Raw genomic sequence first — 11072 nt, 5'->3', positions numbered from 1 at the left:
AGGCGGAGATAGGGAGGGAGCTCTTCCGGGGAGAGAGGATCCGGGGAGACCGTGGAGGATCCTTTGCGCAAAGCTTGAGGACCCTGCAAGGATATTATGTTCTAATCGGCGTCTCGGATGGTGGACATTAGATTTGAACAGGGACTCAAAAACTTGGCAACTTTAAGACTTGTGACTTCGATTCCCAGAATTCTACAGGCAGCTTGCGGGACAATTCCTGAATTGTCCACAAGACTTAAAGTTGCCAGGTTTGAAGATCTCTGGACTGAAAGGAAATGACAGGTTGAGGAAAATTAAGATTTGTATTGAGTTTCCTTTAACGAGTTCAGTTATTACAGCTACCTTTTAATATTCATGCCTTTGGGCAACCAAGGAGGCTTGGAAACACCAAAGGCAGACTGTAATAATGTGAATAATCCTGCAGTATAGATTCTGATGAAAAAGAGGCATCAAAAGAAAAGTACCAAAATGGAGAGAAAGATCAAATGTGTAGACCACTTTTTTTTTACCTCAAAGCAAGCTGTGATTATGGACTAAATGAAATATATGTAACTAGAGAAAAAGTGGAAAATTAAGGAAGGCAAATGCTGAAAAATAAATACAAAACTCAAATATTGCAAGGGAAAAATAAATAAGAGACATGAAGAGTTTTATTCTGGTGTTCAGGAGTAGAGAATACGCCTCAGCAAATTTTAGTAGGAACCTTTGGTGTAAGAAGAATATTTTTTTTCTTGCCAAAAGTATTGCACATTTCACTGGTTTGAAAAGATTAGTCTGGATTTGGAGATGATGGTTGAAGAAAAAAGAGATTTAGCTGCAATTAATGAAAGAAAGGATGGAGGAAAAATTGTGGTTAAGAAGCAACTTATAATATTCAATTCAATTCAATTAGATTTGTATGCCGCCCCTCTCCGAAGACTCGGGGTGGCTCACAACAATAATAAAAACAATATTCCAGTGAAAACAAATCTAATATTAAAAAGCACATAAAACACTATCATATTTAAAAAAGCAAACAACATATACATACCCAAACCTAATTTTTTTTAAAAAAAAAAAGCCTGGGGGAAAGGTTTGTCAACTGCCCCATGCCTGGCGGTATAGATGGATCTTGAGTAATTTACGAAAGAAAAGGAGTGTGGGGGTAGTTCTAATCTCTGGGGGGGAGTTAATTCTAGAGGGCTGGGGGGGAGTTAATTCTAGAGGGCTGGGGCTGCCACAGAGAAGGCTCTACCCCATTGTTTGGTCGACGGGACCCGGAAAAGGCCAACTCTGTGGGACCTTATCGGTCGCTGGGATTCGTGCGGTAGCAGGCGGTTCCGGAGGTACTCTGGTCCAATACCATGCAGGGCTTTAAAGGTCATGTGAATTGTGACCGGAAATTGATCGGCAGCCAATGCAGGTCACGGAGTGTTGAAGAAATATGGACAAATCTAGGAAGCCCATTATTATTATTAATAAATAATAATAATAATAATTAATAATGTTGCAAGGGACCTTGAAGGCCTTCCAACCCCCTGCATAGGCAGGACACCCTACATTATTTCAGACAAGTGATTATCCAACATCTTCTTAAAAACCTATAGTCTCCCCTGGTCTTTCTTGTCATTAAACTAGACATACCCAGTTCCTGCAGCCATTCTTCATGTGTTTTAGCCTCCAGTCCCCTAATCAACTTTGTTGCTCTTCTCTGTACTCTTTCTTGAGTCTCAACATCCTTTATGCATTGTGGTGACCAAAACTGAATGCAGTGTTCCAAATGTGGCCTCACCAAGGCCTTATAAAGTGGCATTAACACTTCGCGTGATCTTGATTCTATCCCTGTTAATGCAGCCTAGAACCGGGTTGGCTTTTTTGGCAGCTGTTGCACATTGCTGGCACATGTTTAAATGTATTTGTCAATGAACAATATTTGAATATTTTAAGGAAGCTGAAAGCCTGATGTATTCTCTCCTACAAATAATTTGAAAAGTTTCATGTATTTTTAATTAGAATAGAATAGAATTCTTTATTTGCCAAGTGTGATTGAACCCACAAGGACTTTGTTTTTGGTGCATATGCTCACAGTGTACATAAAACAAAGTATACATTTGTCAAGAATCATGAGTACAGAATTTAAGATTGTCTTAGGAGTCATATAAGCATTGAGAAAATAATCAATATTAATAAAAATCTTAAGGATACAAGCAACAAGTTACAGTCATACAGTCACAAGTGGGAGAAAATGGGTGATAGGGATGATGAGAAAAAACTAGTAGTAATAGTAGTGCAGACTTATTAAATAGTTTGACAGTGTTGGGGGAATAATTTGTTTAGCAGAGTGATGGCGTTAAGGAGAAATCTGTTCTTGTGTCAAGTTGTCTTAGTGTGCAGTGCTCTGTAGTGTTGTTTTGAGAGTTGAACCAAGGTTTATTATTACTGTATCTTCACAAGTTCCTGATTAGTACACATAGGTCTTTAGAGAAGCTGATATATGATGTTAAGTAGTATGTCATGTTATGTCATAAAAGGCATGGGTTCTAAGTGTGCCCACACCCATATTCAATACCCCTCCACGTGCTCACGGTCCCCCATTTCCTGACTTCCAGTGGGCCCAGTAGGGCCATTTTTGCCCTCCCCAGCTCCAGAGGCTTTCATGGAGTTTGGGGAGGGCAAAACGGCCCTCTTCTGCCCCCCTGGAGGCTCCTCAGAGGGCAAAAAGGCTCTAGCAGAACCTCCATGCAAGCCAAAAATCAGTTGGCAAGTGCCCACACATACTTTGGAGCTGAAAACAGCCTGTTTCCCAATTTCTAGTGGGCCCAGTAGGCTCGTGTTTCTCCCTTCCCAGGCACCAAAGTCTTTTCTTCAGCTTTGGAGCTGAGCATGGGGAACAGCTTGTGTTCCAACAAATATGACTGACTATGGGTGCCACCTGTGCCATGAATGCGATAGGTCAGTGATGGCGAACCTTTTTTTCCTTGGGTGCCAAAGGAGCGTTTGTGTGTGCTATTGTGCTTGCACGAGTGCCTACACTCATAATTCAATGATTGGGGAGGGTAAAAATAGCTTCCCCCACCGTCTGAGGCTTTCTGGAAACTGAAAACGGCCTTTTTCTCAATTTTTAGTGGGCCCAGTATCCTCGTGTTTCTCCCTTCCCAGGCACCAAAGTCCTTCCCTCAGATGTAGGAGGGTAAAAACGTCCTCCCCCAATCACCCGGATGCTCTCTGGAAGCCAAAAATGCCCTTCCAGATACTCTGTGCAAGCCAAAAATCAGCTGGCCGGCACACAAATGCATCTTGGAGCTGAGCGAGGGAAACACGTCACTTACCAGCACCTGTGGCACCTGTTCCATACTTCGCCATCATTGCCATAGGTTCACCATCACGGCCCTACACCGTTTCTGACAGATGGCAATTCAGTCTCTTCTTCAAAGCTTCTAGTGATGAAGCTCCCACAACTTCTGAAGGCAACATCTGTTCCATTGGTTGATTTTTCTCAAGTCAGAAAAGTTCTCCTTACTCCAAGGTTGAATCTCTCCTTGACCCCCTCCTTGGAAAATAAGCTTGACCCCATCCTCTGTGGCAGCCCCTCAAGGATTGGACCACTGCTATTATGTCTCCCCTGGTCCTTCACTGGACTAGCCATGCCCATTTCCTGCAATGGTTCACCACTTTCTAGCTTCCTAACCCTGATCATCTTGATTGCTGTTTTCTGTACTCTTTCTTATGAATTTCAACATGATTTGGTTTGTTTCTTACTTTTTAATTGGATTTATATTCCACCCCTCTCCGAGGACTGGGTTTGGTATCCCAGCGACCGGTCGGAGGGTGGGAGAGAGAGGATGACCCTCTATAACCAGGAGGAACATGTTTGTGCGTGCAGGTCCATTTGTGGAAGCAGCTGGCTCACACATCCACCTCTCACACAAATGGAGATTTCCAGGCTACTTGCGCAAGTGGAACTAGGCTCATACACTATTTGCGTGACCCACTTCCAAACACACCGCTCTCTGAGAGGTTGGGGACAATTGGTTTAAAAAGATCCTGTGACAAATGTCGTGGTAATGGTGGGATCAGTTCAGGCTCAAGAGACTCATTAAGTAACTGTGTGTGAAAAAAAGTCTTAGCTGCTAAAGGAACAGAATGTGTCCCTCACACAAAGACTGCAAGCAACAGCCAACAATCTGGATAGAGAAACCAGACCTGTCACTTGAGCCTTCCTCAGACAAACAGGGATGGGAACGGCAGAACAGCCAGAGAAAGGGCTCGGCCCAGATTCTTAGTCCAACAAAAGTACTGAAGCAACAGCAAGAGGTATCGGATAACCTCTAGGAAAATTGTGGCTTGTTTTTTTATCTAAAACATACTTGAAGAATAATGTGATAATTGTGTTTGATATTTTGGAATATCAGGAACAATATAATGAAAAAAAAAGATCAGGAATACTTCTCCATGTAGAGAACACTTTTGAGTAGTTCGACTTTGCAAAAAACCACAATCAGAATTAGCGATTCACTTTATTCCCTATTGCACTAGATAGGCAATTTATAGATGCATATCTAAGGCATACAATTCATGTGAATTATTACTAAAATGGTACTTATTTGAAATTTTAGACAACCATAGGCAGTTGTCGATTTACTACAATTCATTTACAATTTGCTGAAATTTACAGAAAAACTGAAGAAAGTCGACTTCTAGGTTTCTCCCTTGTGGGGTGCCTCAGGGGTCGGTCCTCTCCCCCCTGCTATTTACTATCTACATGAAACCGCTGGGCGAGATCATCCAGGGACATGGGGTGAGGTATCATCAGTACGCTGATGATACCCAGCTGTACATCTCCACCCCATGTCGTCAACGAAGTAGTGGAAGTGATGTGCCACTGCCTGGAGCCTGTTAGGGTCTCGATGGGTGTCAACAGGCTCAAACTCAACCCTGACAAGACAAGGCTCTGGGTTTTGCCTCCTAAGGACAATTCCATCTGTCCGTCCATTACCCGGGAGGGGGAATTATTGACAATCTCGGAGAGGCTCCACAACTTGGGTGTCCTCCTCGATACACAGCTAACATTAGAGAACCATCTTTCGTCTGTGGCGAGAAGTGTGTTTGCTCAGGGTCACCTGGTGCACCAGTTGCGGATCTACCTGGACCAGGAGTCACTGCTCAATCACTCATGCCCTCATCACCTCAAGGTTCGACTACTGTAACGCTCTCTACATGGGGCTACCTTTGAAGAATGTTCGGAAAATTCAGATCGTGCAGAATGCAGCTGCGAGAGCAATCATGGGCTTTTCCAGATATACCCATGTCACATCAACACTCTGCATTGGTTGCCAATCAGTTTCCAGTCACAATTCAAAGTGTTGGTTATGACCAATAAAGCCCTTCATGGCATCGGACCAGAATACTTTCGGGACCGCCTTCTGCCGCACAAATCCCAGTGACCGATTGTTTTTAAATTAAGGGGTTTTAACTGTTTTGTTTTTAATCATTGGATTTCTTTTGCACGTTGTTTTTGTGAGCCACTCCGAGTCTTCAGAGAGTGGCGGCATACAAATCTAATAAATAATAATAATAATAATCATTATTATTATTATTATTATTATTATATGCCACACAGTCGTCCACCAATTGTACATGGGAATCTTGAGCAGAAAGAGAAGGCAAAACCCTCCCTTTTCCTTGACACCCAACAAATGGTACCCAAGGGAACCCTGCCTGCCTCAACCAACATAGAGATGACACTTGGACATCCATTTCAATAAGCACAGATACATTTGGCATCTATGAATCTGTCTAATCCTGCCTTAAAGCTATCCAGGCTGACAGCTGTCACGACCTATTCTGGAAGTGAATTCCATAAACCAATGACTCTCTGGGTGAAGAAATATTTCACTTTGTCCTCTCTTACCTATGAGCTTTAGGGAGTGCCCCCACCTCCTAGTATTGTGTGATAGAGAAAAGAATATTTCTCTCTCCATCTTTTCTATCCCATCATGAGTCTTGGGCGAGGGGCGGCATACAAATTTAATTTATTATTATTATTATTATTATTATTATTACTACTACTACTATTATTATTATTATATACACTTTGATCAAGTCACCCCTTCAATGCCCTCTTTCAAGGCTGAAGAGACCAAGGCGTTGCAACCTGGTTTCAGAGGCAATACAGCAGTTGCCGACCTATTTTCAATTCCCTTCCTAATATTGCCAGGCAAATGAATTTGCTTTTTTTACTGCTGCTGCACACTGGGTTGACATCTTCATTGAGCTGTCCACCAAAACCCCAAAATCGATATGCATAACTTTGCACTTGTTTAGGTTAAAATGCACTTGACACTTTGTTGCCCACTCACTCAATTTGAAGAGATCCTTCTGGAGCTCCCGACAAACAGTTCCACTTTTCACTACCCAGAGCAATTTAGTGTCGTCAGCAAACTTTGCTACCTCCCTATTTACTTCTACATGCAGATAATTAATGAATAAATTAAAAAGTAAAGGTCCCAAAACTGAACCTTGGGGTACACCACTTCTCACTATTTTCCATCCTGAGAATTGTCCATTTATTGCCACCGTTTGCTTCCTACAATTTAGCCAGTTACCAATCTGGAACAAGACCTGTCCTCTAATTCCGTGGCTGAAGAGCTTTTTTTGGAGCCTTTGGTGAGGAACGTGGTCAAAAGCCTTTTGAAAGTCAAGATATACAATATCAACCAGTTCCCCTTCATCTATGTGTTTATTTACACCCTCAAAGAATTTTAACAAGTTTGTAACACATGATTTGCCTTTGCAGAAACCATATTGATTTTATTTCATAAATTTCTATTGAAGCTTTTTCCACAATTCCTTTATTCATATGGTTTATCTTGTGTGTGGATGTTTCTATGACAAGTAAGAGTGGTAAAGGTTTCAGTCAAAGTCCCAGCCTGGTTCAACACCAGAGGATTCACACAGGAGAGAAACCCTTTGAATGTCCTCTTTGTGGGACAGGTTTCCGTAGGAATTCCAACCTGGTTAGGCACCGGAGGACTCATATGGGAGAGACACCCTTGAAATGTCCTGACTGTGGGAAGGGTTTCAGTTATAATTCCGAGCTGGTTCAGCACCAGAGGATTCATACAGGAGAAAAACCCTTTGAATGTCCCGACTGTGGTAAAAGTTTCAGTCAGAATTCCAACCTAGTAAAACACCAGAGGACTCATATAGGAGAGAAACCCTTTGAATGTCCCGACTGTGGTAAACGTTTCAGTCGGAATTCCAACCTGGTGATACATCAGAGGATTCATATAGGAGAGAAACCCTTTGAATGTCCTGACTGTGGTAAAAGTTTCAGTCGGAATTCCATGCTGGTGATACATCAGAGGTCTCATACAGGAGGTAAAGCCTTTGAATGTCCTGACTGTGGGAAAGGTTTCAGTTATAATTCCATGCTGGTGATACATCAGAGGTCTCATACAGGAGAAAAACCCTTTGAATGTCCCGACTGTGGTAAAAGTTTCAGTCAGAATTCCAACCTGGTGATACATCAGAGGATTCATATAGGAGAGAAACCCTTTGAATGTCCTGACTGTGGTAAACGTTTCAGTCATAATTCCAGCCTGGTGATACATCAGAGGACTCATATAGGACAGAAATCATTTGAATGTCCTGACTGTGGTAAAAGTTTCAGTCGGAATTCCATGCTGGTAATACATCAGAGGTCTCATACAGGAGAAAAACCCTTTGAATGTCCCGACTGTGGTAAAAGTTTCAGTCAGAGGACTGTTATAATTCCGTGCTGGTTCAGCACCAGAGGATTCATACAGGAGAAAAACCCTTTGAATGTCCCGACTGTGGTAAAAGTTTCAGTCAGAATTCCATGCTGGTAATACATCAGAGGTCTCATACAGGAGAAAAACCCTTTGAATGTCCCGACTGTGGTAAAAGTTTCAGTCAGAATTCCAACCTGGTGATACATCAGAGGATTCATATAGGAGAAAAACCCTTTGAATGTTCTGACTGTGGTAAAAGTTTTACTCAGAATTCCAATATGGTTAGACACCAGAAGTCTCACCACAGGAGGAAAACTGTATGAGTCTCTGCACCAGTAGTGGTATTTAGTTACCTTCACTATCCCCTTATATCCCCTTATATAGAGCGCTGGTGAGACCACATTTGGAGTACACTGTACTGTGTTCAGTTTTGGGGACCTCACCTACAAAAAGATATTGACAAAATTGAACGGGTCCAAAGACGGGCTACAAGAATGGTGGAAGGTCTTAAGCATAAAACGTATCAGGAAAGACTTAATGAACTCAATCTGTATAGTCTGGAAGACAGAAGGAAAAGGGGGGACATGATCGAAACATTTAAATATGTTAAAGCTGGGATCGACAAACCCAGGCGCCTGGTCGCCAGTGGCGCCTAGAAAATGTTGCCTGGTGCTTGAGGAGTTGAGAAGAAAAAATATTACTCTCAATCCAATCCCACCTCCTGCACGGAGTCATCCAATCGGAGGAAGCAGGGACAGTATCGCTCAGGCCGCCTTCCCCACTTTGCTCCGCCCCCCTTATGCTCCGGGACTGGACAGGGAGAGTTGGGTTACGGGGGAAGGATCGCTGTGGCCGGGGGCCCGTTCTCATCTCCCGCTACCTGTGTAAGTACATACAAAGGCCGTGCTCCCCGGGGAGACGCCGTGTGTGAGGGGGTCTATATGTACATACAGTGTGTGCCCCACCATCCCCCCTCCCCGGCCGCGTTCAATGAGGCCGCAGTACTGTTTTGGGGGGATCTACTGCACGGATTTTCCTAGGACTAGCGTGTTAGTGATGCATAGCGCATCACTAACACGCTACTGCACCCACTTTAACATGATTTTTGCAGGTGACAGGTTCCCTTTAAGCACTGTGTGGAACGGTCATGCGCGCCTAGCGCGCATGACCGCAGCTGTTCCCTGCCCCCTGCACTGACGTCATCTTTCCAGAGCAGATAAGCGCCGGAAAGATTGCGACCGCAGCCTCTGCACCCTACTGCGCATGCGCGGCTTCTGTGAGCGCGCATCGCAGGCAGTTCATTCATTCACCTCCCGGAGCTGAACCAGGACGTGCAGGGAATCTTGCAAGACGTCGCTGGACATCGCAGCTCACCGCTGAGTAGGTGAGTATGTTGTTTCATTGATTTAGAAAAGTGTTGTTCCTACAAAAAAGGATTTGAAACTTCTTATGGTTAGAAAATAAAATACATGGATAATAAGGCAGATTGATTTTTAATCTTCTCTAGAAGTGCTGAGAGACCCTATCCTGCTGGACCACCACTGAATGGAGTTTCCTACATTGCTAAATCTTTTTGTAAGTAGGGTATAGCAGTATATACACAGTATATGCTGTAATTATATGGTTACTATATGGCAGTATATTCACAGTGTATCCCATTACCAGTACTATATGGCGGACTGCGGAGTGCTGCTGGAAGAACAAAGTCGGGTGCCGCCAGGAGAACGAAGCCGGAGTACTGCCTCGTCCACTCGGACAAAGAAGGGTAAAGAGTTCATGTGTAAGTTATAATTGGCATAGCAGAGCAAAGTGCACATTTTTTTTTCTTTTCTGGGTTCAGGAAAAAAATGAAGCGCAGAGCAACAGAGAGAATACCAGAAAATGAAAAGCAACTGAAAATGACACAGTTCTTTACAAAGACCTCTCTTGAAAGCGCAGTGCAACAGGTAGAAAGTGCCGGGCAACAGGTAACTGAAGAAACAAGAGAAGACCCACCAGCAGAGGAGTCCCCATCAACAAGCCGTTGTCAAACTGCTGGACCCAGGAGATTTAGGCAAGAGTGGTGTAAAGAACTCGCATGGCTTAAATTTGACCATACAACTGGTATAGCTATATGCGAGATTTGTGCTTCCTTCCCTGGCATTGCTGACCAAGCATCTAGGATCGTAAAAGGATTTTCAGGACCCTTTAAACTTGAAACCTTCAAAAAGCACGCAAAGTCTCTCCAGCATCTAAATTGTGTGGAGGCTACACATGCAGCGTTGGCTCCAGAAGCTACTCCATTGGCTGCTTGTATAAGGAAAATGGATGAAGACATGTTTAAACATATGACCATTCTATTTAATGTGGCCTATTATATTGCCAAAAACAACAGACCTTTCACAGATTTTGAAGGGTTGCTAGAGTTGACGGAGAAATTAGGGAGTGCTGTGCGACAGGAATATGCAAACGATAAAAGATGCAAAGAATTAATTTCCCATATTGCAGAAATAATCAGGAAAAGCCTAATCAGTGAGCTCAAAGAGGCAAAATATGTCAGCTTGATGCTAGATGGCTCAACTGACAAAGCAGGGGTTGAACAACTGATTCTGTATGTCAGGTACATCAAGGACAACAGGGTCAAAGAAGTATTTCTTTCTGTTTCTCCTCTTGAAATGGCTACTGCAGATGGATATTTAGAAGCGCTCACAGAAGAACTTAGAACACTTGGTCTTGTAGGCTGGCTTTCTTCAAGTCACTTGATTGCCATTGGTACAGATGGTGCTGCCAGCATGATTGGGACCGAAAATGGCTTGGTGCAGAAAATACGCCAAAACATCAGTCATTTAATTGGCATTCACTGTGTTGCACACCGATTGAACTTAAGTGTATTAAGTTCAGTAAAACAAGCTAAATTAATTGATGACCTTGACTCTATTTTAAAGAAACTCTACCAATTTTATCAATACTCACCTAAGAGAATGCGACAGCTGAAGCAAGTAGCAGAAAACCTGCAGCTTACAATTCTGAAATTCCAATACTTGCATAATGTCAGATGGGTAGCAAGCAAAGTCGGTGCTCTGTCTGCACTTGTCAAAGACTGGAAATGCGTGACAATCCACCTAGAAAGTGTGGCTGCGGAAAAAGACAGTGCCTCTGCAGCTGCCCATGGTTTGCTGAGAAAGCTCACAGATTTTAAATTTGTTCACATGCTCCATTTTCTACTGGACTATCTGGAAATTCTTAAAAACTTGTCACTTATATTTCAAAGGGAAGAGCTTTTTTTAAGCACAATTGAGTTGCATGTGAAAAGCACAATTTCAACAATCAATTCACTTAGAGATGCACCAAAACAACATG

General features: G+C 43.0%; 1 pseudogene; it reads left to right on the top strand.

Annotated features, from left to right (window-relative positions):
- Positions 1-6866: 6866 nt before the first annotated feature.
- On the top strand, positions 6867-8056 carry LOC139159254 (zinc finger and SCAN domain-containing protein 2-like; annotated as a pseudogene).
- The last annotated feature ends 3016 nt before the right edge of the window (positions 8057-11072 follow it).

This window comes from Erythrolamprus reginae, chromosome 2 (assembly GCF_031021105.1).
Source record: "Erythrolamprus reginae isolate rEryReg1 chromosome 2, rEryReg1.hap1, whole genome shotgun sequence".
Lineage (NCBI taxonomy): Eukaryota > Metazoa > Chordata > Lepidosauria > Squamata > Dipsadidae > Erythrolamprus > Erythrolamprus reginae.
This window is presented reverse-complemented; position numbering and strand designations above follow the sequence as displayed.